Genomic DNA, 13,211 nt, shown 5'->3' with positions numbered 1-13,211 from the left:
GATTTTTTATAGTTCAAACTTAAGTTTCACAGATAATTTAAATTCTTAACTAATAACATTTTTTAGATCAAAGATTTTTAGCTTGTAAAGTTAATGATCTCATAAGTAATCAGCAACTAATTTTACTCAATGCTTTATTAATTTAACAAATTAATAGAGCTAAGTGAAAAAAAATCATTAGAAACCATAAGATGAAACAAATTATATCAATAAATACCAAACAAATCCATAATACCATTAAGCATTATAAGTGAAAGATTTTGCCTTTTATATAACAAGAATTAAGAAACAAATCATTCCATTGTGTGTCAATTCTAAATTGTTGGAAATGTTATTTAAGAAAACTTTTTCCAAGTATAAAGTAATTAGAACACACGTATGTTTTAGAATTCAAAATTAAATAGTGTGTTGATATTGAAATTACATCATTACTCCATTAAATAGATAGTGTGTTTTGGCTATCTTGTGGTGATGTTTACACAAACATTTTTTGGACTTTTTCATTTATCTGCTACTTAACTAGCTCACTTCATGTCTAGCATTCTACATGGACACCTATTCATTTTGACTACTACAATCATAGGGCTTGATCATGAAATATATTGGCATTTTTCAAAAGAATTAATAGAATCATATAATTGCTAAGCATGCTCAAGAAAAATAATCTTTATAACCTCAAGGGTCATATAAAATATAATTTGTTAAATAAATTTTGAAATAAAGGTTAAAAAGTAGTTGTTATATACCATCCAATTCACTAGCTAGTAGTGTCCCACATAGATTTTGCACAAATATTAAAAAAAATGTCATGGGGACCATCACGAGATAGGTAGTGAATAAATATAATTACACAAAAGTAAATCAAAAGTAAACAAAAGAAGGGGCTTGAGTAAGGATAAAATGAAAAAAAAAAACCATTACCAAAATAGAAAATGGGACATAATTAGTAAACTGACCTAATATAGAAATGGAATATTAGTAAATTGGAGTGAGTATAAGAATTTAATAAGGCAAGCATATATGTTCTCTTTGATTTAATTTATAAGGCCAATAAACATTCTTATTTTTAACGAATTTAACTTATTTTTATCGCATAATCGTTAACTTTTAAGGCAAACATGCAATTAAAACTGTGCATTGGGTTGCATTACTTTTTATAGCAGGTCGGGACGAGCCAATGGTCTATTTGACTTGCCCCAAGCCAGCCCATTTATATAGTGCACACTAAGTTTATATGTGCTAGTTTTATTATAGATTCAATGTAAATATCTAAAACAGGAGAATTTATATAAACTTGAAATAGATGTTAGCTATACATGAAAAATTTATAGGCCTAAACCCTTGAATAATTTTCTATGTAATCTAAAAATGCATTAAACAAAATGCTACCATCAACAATTCACTCTATACAACTCGTAATAATCTTAACTTGTAGATTCAATATATTTTGCAGTTTTGTTGTAGTAAATTTTGTTCGATCCATCAAAAGCCCGCCAAGTATTGCTCCACTAATTTTTAAAATCAACTTAACCGTTTAGAAATTCGATCCTTCTAATTAATAGGTTTGATCCTTTTAAATGAGTCGAGTCAGGACTTTTAGTGGCTCCTACCCATTAAACACCTATCGATGTGACTATACCTAATCCATGCATTCCATAAATTTACTATAAATAATGAAAAATTCTAACCATTTCAAAATGCTATATTTTCTGTTCATTTCAAGTTTTAGATTCACCGTAGTTTACTGAAATCCTTTGTAGTTGCTACTATATATGAATATATGACATATAGTTATTGTTGGTAGAAAATAACCCATATAAAAAGTTGAGTAACATATAAAATTGATGGGATATATTTTCTATTATTAAATGATTTTAGGTAGAATCTCCGAGTTTGTGTGCAGTCAAGTCTGCTCTTGTGCGTGTCTTATTGTATACAAGCTCAATGATAAATTCGATTAGCAGGAAATAAAAAAATTTTGATCTTCTATAAAACCAACTTGCGGGTTCGAAAAGAATGGCATTCCCCCAATTGAAAAATTGGCTCATGTGAGTGGGAATGTTGGAAGGTAACTCACATGTGATTTATATTGAAAAATTTGAGACATATTGACTTACATATAAATTTGATGGGCTACGTACTCCTCATATTACCAATTGGTTTAGGGATGGAACCTCATCGGGTTTGTGCACAATCAATTCTCTTCTTGTGCATGTCTAGTTGTATACAAGCCCAGTACAACAAAATTAGCTTTATTGCGACATGGGATTTAGTGACATTAAAAAAGCCACTGATTTATAATTTTAGTTCAATAATTGTTGGTTTTTATTTTAAGTTTCACTATAAAGTGATTTAGAAACACTTTTTTTGGCCATTAGTAACATATGAAATATTACTATAGTTTAAGGTGGCATTTACGAGAAATGACACTAGATCTTACATCGTGAAAAGTTTTAGTATGATTTTATATTATGCTGCTTAAAGATCTAATAAAATGTCATTAAATCCACTGTATAAAACCATTAGAAATTTAAAATATTGAAATTTAAATTAAATGCCACTAAATATAGCTCACTAAAAGTATGTAATGTTGTAGTGGCCTAATGACAAATTTATCAGTTATGTCTTCAAAAACTCTTATTTGAGACAGTCTCTCAAGGAGACCGTCATTGTGGGCAGGCCCATTATTAAATATTAGATTTAAAAAAAATAAAAAAATAAAGAAAATAAAAACAAACAACCGCGCATATACTATGTGTTGAATATTAGTTATTGTTTTCAGTCATGGTTTCTTTAAACAAGAAACCGAGTTTAATATGTGATGATAAACCTTTGTCATTTGTATTTCAGAAAAATAAAATAAAAAAAAATAATAATAATAAAAAAAAGAAGTTTTGGTTGTGAATGTGGCTTACTGTGTGTTAGAAAAGTTTAATTTTAAATGTTCATCAAGTAGGCATTTGGGATACATCAAGTAGATTTTTAAAATACTTCAAATTGAGGTTTTACGGCGTGACATGGAAGGTTTTTTCAATATATCTAGTAGGGTTTTACACCATGCAAAGTTGGGGTGTAGAGTATAATAAGTTGGTATTTAGACATCAAGTAGGGGTTTAATGTAACTAAAATAGGGGTTTAGAGAGTGTTAAGTAAAGGTTTAGAGTACCTCAAATAGGGGTTCATAGTACCTCAAGTAGGGATTAAGTGTATATGAAGTAGGGATTAAGAGTATGTCAACGTGTCCAGTATGGGTTTACACTATTCTAAGTTGGGGCTTAGATTATACCAAATTGGTGTTCAGGGAACCTCTAGTAGGGGTTTAATATACCTCACATAGGGATTAAGGTACCAACATATATTTTACTATTGCATTTGCAAATTGTTACTCATGTTTTTTTTAAAAAAAGTTAGTTACTTGGCATCCTAAACTCTATCAAATCAATTGGAAGAACAATATGCAATTGCATAGAAGAAGTATGTTTGGCTCCTACATAAACTATTATTAGTCACAAGTTTAAGTTAATTACATTTTCAGTGACAAGATTAACTGTCCCTTGCTTGATCAGGTTTCCTAAAATCCTACTGAAGGTATCCTGTATGCCTACTTGAGGTATCATAAAACCCTAATTGAGATATCTTAAATGCCGACTTGAGGTATCTTAAACCCCTACCCGAGATATCCTAAATGCATACTCGAGCTAAACTAAATGCTTACTTGTTTTTAGCAACAGAAAAAGTCGTTGCTAAAAACCTGATTTCGTTGCTAAAAATGTTTTTTGCAACGAATTCCATTGTTGCGGGTACAGCCGTAGCTAAAGGTTTTAGCAACGACTATGGTGGTTGCAAAAGGTATCTGTTTTTTGCAACGAGATCTATTGTTGCAAAAAAAAAATGTCGTTGCAATTCCTTCAAACGTTTTTAGCAACAAAAAAGCTCGTTGCCAAATTTCCTGCATTTTTAGCGACAACTATTTTTGTTGTTAAATTTCTATTTTTCACAACAATTTAAGTTGTTGCAATACATGATAGTCAATCTTTTGCAACGACTTTACTGTAGGGAAAACAATGAAGTAAAATTTTTTATTAATGTTTTTAGCAACAACTATTACCGTTGCAAAAAACATATACATTTTTCGCAACAACTATTACCGTTGCAAAAAACCTGACACATTTTTCGCAACAACTATTACCGTTGCAAAAAACATACACATTTTTCGCAACAACTTTTACCGTTGCAAAAAACATACACATTTTTCGCAACAACTATTTATCTTTTAAAACAACCTACAATAAACTAGACAATTAAAATAATAAATAATTTAAAACCAACTAAACTAATATCACCGATTATCATTATATATTAATTCGTATCCCAAAATATCACACGTCCCAAATATTATCGTGTGTCAAAAATATACGTAATTCATATACATGTAACGGATTGGATAACCAATTTTCCAACATAATTCTCCAACCATACACAAGTTTTTATGCAAAAATTTACAAGTGATAGGCACTTTGAAAAAGTCCAAAAATATACAAGTGCACATATAGCTACTTTATAACCCAAAACATCGCGCATCCAAAATGCTTGTAGCTATCACCAACTTCGTCATTGAGTACAAAAAATTTCCAATGAAGATATGTTTCCCTACACCAAATAATTTTGTTAGTTATTAAGAATCAAATGAGCCCCAATATTGAGTATTCACAATCAAACCATACCTACAATTTTTGTTGAGACATAATAAGCAAAGCATTTAGCATGATATTCACTAACAAAAGCATTACGTGTATAGGGAAAGCATTTAGAATTTACCATCAAAATAAGTACTAGAACAATCAGATCTAACATATCAATACCCAATTTATTAGCACAAATATCAGCAACCTTTATTGTATAAAACAAAACCAATATCAACCCACATCTAATATCACTACTAAATAGTGTTTTTTTTTAATTATAGTTCATCACATGTTTCATGTGGGTTTAGACATGTAAGAAAAACTGGCGGTATGTAATTACTCCAATCGGTATTGTTTCATTAGACCCGTTCAACACCGACCATGAAAAGCTCATACAGATAAAGTAAAAGTTCTAGTCGGTGAAACCAGTACCCACAACCCAATGATCACCACATATACCTTCTACCAGTAAAAAACCCATGATTAGAAAACAAATGAGCAAAGTTCCTATGTTTATAGTGAGTTTAAAAATATATTAAAACAGTTGGTTAAATGAATTGACAGGCATATGAGTTGTGGATAGGGGGTCATGGCATGGAATTTGTAGATCCATCATTAGATGACTCGAGTTCAAGATATAAGCTATTGAGTTGCATGCAAATTTCTCTGTTATGCGTTCAAGAAAAGCAGGAAGACAAACCATCAATGTTAGAAATTTCAATGAAGTTAAACCTAGCATGTTCCCCAAAAGACCAGCATTTTCCAGAAAACCAGATGAAGATGCAACACTAACTCCATGCTCACAACATTATGTTTATTCCAACAATGATTCTATAGTTTCTGAGCTGGAACCTTGATAAAAAGATGGATTCAAAGGAATTATATTTCTTCCCATTGGGGGGAGGTAGGGAGGTGTTGAATATGATGAAGAAAACTAAAACTGCTATGTAATCTTTAATTTTAAAACCTCTTACCCATATTCTAACTTCTAGTGGCCAATTTACAAAACTAGTAACTAAGCTTACAACAACATACTATGTTCAAGCAAAATTAAACTTTAAGCTTCATGAAAACAATAGTTAAGAGAATGTGGTGGAAGTCCTTGAGAATATGATACATTGAAGCTGGACCGAGAATGTAGAGAAATAATAAAATAGAAGCTAATACAGGCAGCAAAGGCATACAAGAGCATACCTATATGTTGAATTGATTCCACTTCGAGGTCATACACTAGCCTTGAATAAATCTAGACAGCCGAAAAATCCAACACTAATCAGTCATGCACTGAGCTATCAGCAACACTGCTAGCCAGATATTGCCCATATTTTAGCCCACAAATTGTACCCTGATATCAGAATATAAAGTAGTCATTCCAGATCTCCAAACATGAGCTCGTTAATTTTAATGATGTCAAGATCCGAGATGAATTCAATTGGCCGATCATCATCTTCATTCAATTTCGAGTAGATTTGTGGATCTCTGCTGTGTTCATCTCTAAGGCAAACCATCAAACAATGTTATATTCAATGTGTGCAGGGAGACATTTGAGCAAATTTTTAATGTGAAATCCAGAAGATAACTTACCAAAAAATTTATTCAAGGAAGTTGGAGAAGGTGTTGTCATAAAGTTGAGGCCAATATAGAATGCTAGTCCTAAGACTATTATGACCATACAGTAAGTTGGTACAGCTATAGCCCAGTACCTAAATACCAACAAAATGAAGCTTACTTTCCAGAATGAAGAATCAAGGAAAACCTTACACAGTGAAATCATAGGCCAAAAACTTACTTTTGCTTTAATCTTATCATCTAGAACTTCAATTTTGAAGTAACTCCATCAATTTTTCTTAGCATTACTTTGAAAGAATCTCACATTTCAAAACGCAAGTAATTAGAAAACGCAAGTAAATCCAGAAAAACGCAAGTAATTTCCAATACACATACATAAATCTTATAATTAGAACAAAGCCCAACAAAAAGGAGAAATCTTGTTCCTTCGCAGAGCCAAGACCGAAAATCAGTACAACCCAACATTTCAAACTGATGAAATACACATACATTAATCTGATAATTACAACAAAGCCCAAGAAATTCAAAGAACAAGCCATAAATTGAAATCAACAAGAAACAAGAACAACAAATTTAAACAAAACGAAAGGCAAACCGAAAATCAGTACAACCCAACATTTCAAACTGATGAAATACACATACATTAATCTGATAATTACAACAAAGCCCAAGAAATTCAAAGAACAAGCCATAAATTGAAATCAACAAGAAACAAGAACAACCAATTTTACAGAAAACGAAAGGCAAAATAAAATTAAAACTACCTGCTGTCGTGGGTTCAAAGGCGGCTGAAGGGTAGCGTAGCGGTAGCACCGGCTGAAAAGCGGCAGTTCCTCCGATGTGCAGGCGGCGGCAATGGCTTACCTCCGGTGTGCGGGATTAGGGCTTGTGAGGAATCGGGTTTGTGAGGGATGGGAATGGGCGCTGGATTCTGAAATGTGGAAGGGAAATAAAAATTTCGAAGGGCGAAGGGTTTGTGAGGGATTGGGGTCAGTTTTGAGAGGGAAAATAAAAAAAAAAAATTATTAGTATATGGTCTTTTGCAACGACTTTATTGTATCTGTATTTTTAAATATTTTTTGCAACAACATATACTGTTACGAATTATTTATTTAATTTTAACAACAACAATGTTTGTTGCAAAAAATTGGGTTACATGGGGGAACTATTAAAAAGGGTGGGAAATTTTTTTTTTTTTGGCAACGATTATTTATCAACAACAATGGATTTTGCAACAACTTATATTTTTCGCACCGAAAAAAATTTAGTCGTTGCTAAAACTTGTTGCTAAAAACAAGTTTTCTTGTAGTGTAAGAACAATATGCAATTGCATAGAAGAAGTATGTTTGGCTCCTACATAAACTATTATTAGTCACAAGTTTAAGTTAATTACATTTTCAGTGACAAGATTAACTGTCCCTTGCTTGATCAGGTTTCCTAAAATCCTACTGAAGGTATCCTGTATGCCTACTTGAGGTATCATAAAACCCTAATTGAGATATCTTAAATGCCGACTTGAGGTATCTTAAACCCCTACCTGAGATATCCTAAATGCATACTCGAGCTAAACTAAATGCTTACTTGATATACTGTGAACCCCTACTTGACATACTCTTAAGCTCTACTTGCAGACCATAAAAGCCTATAAGACATACCCTATACCCATACCTAGGGATGGCCACGGAGCGGGTTACCCGGAACCGAAACGGTTCCCGAACCGCTTGGTACCGGATCCGGAACCGTTCGCGACAGGTTCCGAACCGACCCGAACCACAGAACCGTGAAACCGCCGGAAAAAAACTGCATGAACTGGACTTAAGAATCGCAGGTTGGAACCGGAACCGGTCCGGGTGAACCGGTCCAATGGTTCCATGGAACCGAAACCGGGACCGGTCCGGGTGAACCGGCCCAACGGTTCCATGGAACCGAAACCGGGACCGGTCCGGGTGAACCGGCCCAACGGTTCCATGGAACCGGAACCGTTGAAGGAACCGTTGAACTAGCCGTTGGGGTTTTTCTATAAATACCCACCACTTTCAATCATTTTCATTCACAACTCATCTCTTCTCCTACTCTCTCTACTTACTCTCTCTACTTAATTACTTAATTACGCAATTATTCTCTTAATTACATAATTAGTCTTTTAATTATTTCTTAATTTAGTTAATTACATAATTAGTCTTTTAATTATTTCTTAATTTAGTTAATTACATAATTAGTCTATTAATTAATTATTTATTTCTTAATTCTATTATTATTTCAATATTATCAATCATGTCTTCTTTTTTGAAAAAAGCCTCTAAAAAGGTTACTAAAGTGGCAAAATCATTGGGAGGTTCTAGCTCCAAAAGGAAGGCAACTTCAACTCCGTCGGTATCAACAACACCTTCAATTAGTAATTATAATTATGAACCAAATTATCCAGAAGGGTACGACCAAAAGTTACACAATTATGCAGAAGAAGTGGAAAGAGAAATACAAATTGATGAAGAAGAAGAACAAGAAGAGGAACCAATGACCCCTATTGGGATACATAATTCTCGACAGTCATCAACAAGATCACATGAAAAACAACTACAACAACAACAAAGACAAGCTCGTTGTAAACGAGTCAATTTCCAAACTATCGGTTAGTTTTATAATTTTATTCTTCAAATTGATTAAATTTTAAATTATTGTTTATTTATATATTGTGGTATTTGAGTACGTCTTATATTTAAATTTAGATGAAGATGAACCAGTAAGACAACCTTTTCCGGCAATGCCACCTCCTAGTGGTAGAGCTGTTTCACATGTGTGGTCGTATTTTACAAAAGAACCAACCGACAATCCAGATGTTTTCTTATGCACCTTTCAAATTTGTGAAAGTCAAGGAGTAAAGCCCTTAGTTTCATACAATTTCGCCAGAGGTAAATACTTTTTCAGTTTTTTATACATACATTATATATTCATATTTTATAAAAATTTATTTATTGTGTTTTGTGAATACGTGTTAGGTGGTGGTACGGGATCTTTTAACAAACATTTGGCAAAGAAGCATGGAATCACAAAAGAAACTCATGCAGCAAGCGGCAGCGGGACCACAAGTGGAAGCCGACAGTGGGACATTCCCAGCATAGGTATGCCTTTTAAATATAATCGTAATGATATGCTTGATGAATTTTCTAAGTATGTAATTTGTGATGAATTGCCATTTAACCATGGTGAAAGTAGGGCATACGAGCGTTACACTAGAAAAACTTTGCAACCACAATATAGAGCAAGCCCTAGGAGCACTCTTAAACGACGCACATTTAAATTATATGAATCAATGCGCTATGAATTAGTAGAAATGTTTAAATCTTTTAAAGGTATGGTTAGCATAGCAACTGACATTTGGTCTGTTCCCCCACATTTAGAATCTTATATGTGTGTAACAGCACATTGGATAGATCAAAATTGAATTATTCAAAAAAGAATAATTGCTTTTGAGACAAAGCTCGAAAGACATACGGGTGAAAACATAAAATACAGATTAGTAGAGATATGTAGAGAAAGGAACTTATTAGATAAGATATTTTGTTGTTCTACCGATAATGCAACCGCTAACATTAAATGTATGGAACTTTTGTATAACGAACCTGCATTTAGTTTTATCGTTGGGGGTAGATTATTACACATACGTTGTTGTGCTCATATAGTAAACTTATCTTGCCAAGCAGGTATAAAACAATTAAGTGATTTATTAGATCCAATTAGAGACATAGTGAAGTGGCTTAGAATTGGACAGATAAAGAGACGATATAAGCAATTATGTGACCATTATCAACTAAAAAAAGTGTATTGGTCATTAGATACTCCTACACGTTGGGGCTCAACCAACGATTTATTAAGAAAACTGATTGCTAATCGTCTAGTTATAACACAACTTTATAGTGAGTGTACATATAGCTATATAACTGATGACACATGGGAACTAGCTATAGGTGTACATAAAATATTAGAAGCGTATGACCACGCAACTAAGATTTTTTCATATGTTTACGAACCAAACGTGCACTTAGTAATAAGTGAGTGTATTACTATTTTTTATCATCTTCTTAAACATACGCATGATGATACTAACCCATATTTAAAGCCGATTCTTGCAGTTATGATGGATAAGTGGAAGACATATTTTACCGATTTTCCATTTATTTATGGAATTGCAACCATTTTAGACCCATGTTTTAAGACAGAAGTCCTTACTAAAGTAATTGGATTTTAGTACCAATTAATAGATCGCCTGCCTAGTGATGTACATAATTATGTTGGAACTTGTAAGAAACTTTTAGCAGAACTTTATGATTACTATGCTAGTGTATATAACCCAAAACGCGATACGTCTAGGCGTGCTAGCGTCTCGGCACGTCCCTCTTATTATAATTCCGTAATAGCTAATATAATGAGCCAAGATGATAGTTTTGTAGGATCATCTTCTTCTTCACCCTCCACTGCATATTTAGAATTAGATAATTATCTTAAACATCACTTTGAAATTGACCAAGGTAGCTATAATATTTTAGAGTGGTGGAAAGAAAAATCTATAAAATTTCCCATATTATCGAGAATTGCAAAAGATATCCTTGCAATTCCTGCTTCTACGATTGCGTCGGAATCTGCTTTTAGTGCAGGTAGAAGAGTTTTAGACGAAAAGAGATCTCGTCTTGCTCCACATAGTATTCAAATATGTGTTTGCAAGAAAGATTGGGAATCAAGCGGAGATTCGAACACAAGGACTAAGGAATGATGATGATCAAGATGATGATGATGATCCATGGATGATGATGGATACATTTGCATCATCGTCAGGAGGAGAGTCAGCGGAAGCATCTAACCAACCAGATGATGATGACGAAGACGAATAGGATCCATCAGACAACGATAAATCAACATTCAACAACTGCAAATAAAAGGTATGACAAAGAACTACGTGGGCTTTGATTCCTTCGGGATACGTAGGCAGCTTAGTATTCCTTTGGGTACTAGGTTCAAGTCCATTTTCTCCCTCTTTTTTTATTAATCATCTTTATCGACATTATCGTTGATTCGTTTCTTATTAATTTATTTTTTTCATTCTTTTTGGTAAATATTTTAATAACGATGACAACTTGACAAGCAATGAATTTCGCTAATAATCAAGTAATCATCAAAGGTAGGTCCGCAATATTATAGTATTTTTATATTATATAAATATTTTAAAAAAAAATAAAAATGGAACTGATGGTCAGACCCGCTCGTCCCGCGAGTTGGAACCGCCGGAACCGCCTCATGAACCACCAAGGAACCGTTTGGAACCGCCCGGAACCGGAACCGTTCGCGACAGGTTCCAAATGGAACCGAAACCGGGTGGAACCGGAACCGGATGGAACTGGAACGGAACCAGCCCAACCCGGACCGTGGCCATGCCTACCCATACCTGAGGTATCCTTAATCCTACTTTATATATCCTAAATGCCCACTTGAAGTATCTGAAACCCTACTTGAGTAAGCATGCATTTTATATTACATATACACTAATTAGTTATCATCTTTTTTTTTTTATTATGATAGAATGGGTTGCGCTTTCTGAGAGGAATCTCTCAAAGAGACGGTCCCTTAAGAGACCAATTGTTATGTCTTTCATCACTTTACTAATAAACTAGCTATTTCACTGCGAGTTCTACTGTTTAAAGTATAATAATATTTAATTGATTTTTTTCATGAAATATTTTAACTTTGTTTCATAAAAATTGTTGATGTTAGAGTTTTTTTTAAAATAACGTAACAAATAAAAGATAAATAATCTTTATCCACGGTTTACATTGGATATGTTCCTTACGTTAGAAATAGATATAAGTATAAGCACATACTTATATATTGATTTTGTTGTCTTTTGGTAGCTTGGTATTCACTTCATGTTTTTGAATTTGCTATGTTTACTTTAAAATTGTCAATTTTTTTGATTTAAACGTACAAATCTTACAAAATCAAAGAGAGTAATGCGAACCTATATTATAATATGCAATCAGAGCCGTAATTGACTTTTCCAAAACTCTATGCAAAATAAAATAAATAGATCCTCCCTATAAAGGATTGAATCTGATTTTTTTATGAATGTTTGGCAGAATAACAAAAGACGAACCCTTGTATATTATAAGTATCATTACAAATGTAGACGTGTCATATACTTCTTAATTGATAAAAGAGCCAATTTGATAAAAATGCATGCTATAGTAAAGGTATTGGACTAAAGTAAAGTTATAGTTTTACATACAATGTCTTGCGTTAGGGGTGAAGGTTTGGATTATGGTTCGATTTTCAATCAAAACCAAATCAAACCAAATCTTATTAGTCAAAGTCAAACCGTTGTATATAAAACCAAAAACTGAACACCGAATTATTAGGGTGAAAACCAAACACGAATAAAAAAATGAACTAAGACATAAATTCAGACATAGAAAATAAAATTTCACACATTGAAATTATAAAGAACATCATTATCTATCATATTTACATGAAGTCATCATCATCATCGTACCTAGTGTATCTCGCTCATAGACAACTATGATCAGGGTTTGGGGAGGGAAGATAGACGACAGCTCATACCCATATAGAAGAGTGCAGTCAAAGAGTCCTTTGGCTCAAGAAGGGTTCTCTTCAAAGAGATAGGAACCTGCAATTATCTGAAAGCCTGCAACTTACACCCACGTTAACCATGAATAGTAATCAACTAACTAAATATACACAGAAAATAGAATACCTACAAATAACTAAAAAACGATAATGGTAAGAGAGGTGGTAAAGAACGATAAGTAAAGGCAAAGAACAGTAACAAACGGTGGTTAAGAGGGACATGTCTAGTAATCTAAGACGTGGATAAGGCGTCGCCAACTGGGCCTATCCCTGGTCAGGTCTTTAAGAGGTGAAGTTCGTGCAGGTCACTTTTAATTTACTCCT

The sequence above is a fragment of the Amaranthus tricolor genome, chromosome 6 (genome assembly GCF_026212465.1).
Source record: "Amaranthus tricolor cultivar Red isolate AtriRed21 chromosome 6, ASM2621246v1, whole genome shotgun sequence".
NCBI lineage: Eukaryota > Viridiplantae > Streptophyta > Magnoliopsida > Caryophyllales > Amaranthaceae > Amaranthus > Amaranthus tricolor.
Note: the sequence above shows the minus strand (reverse complement) of the source record.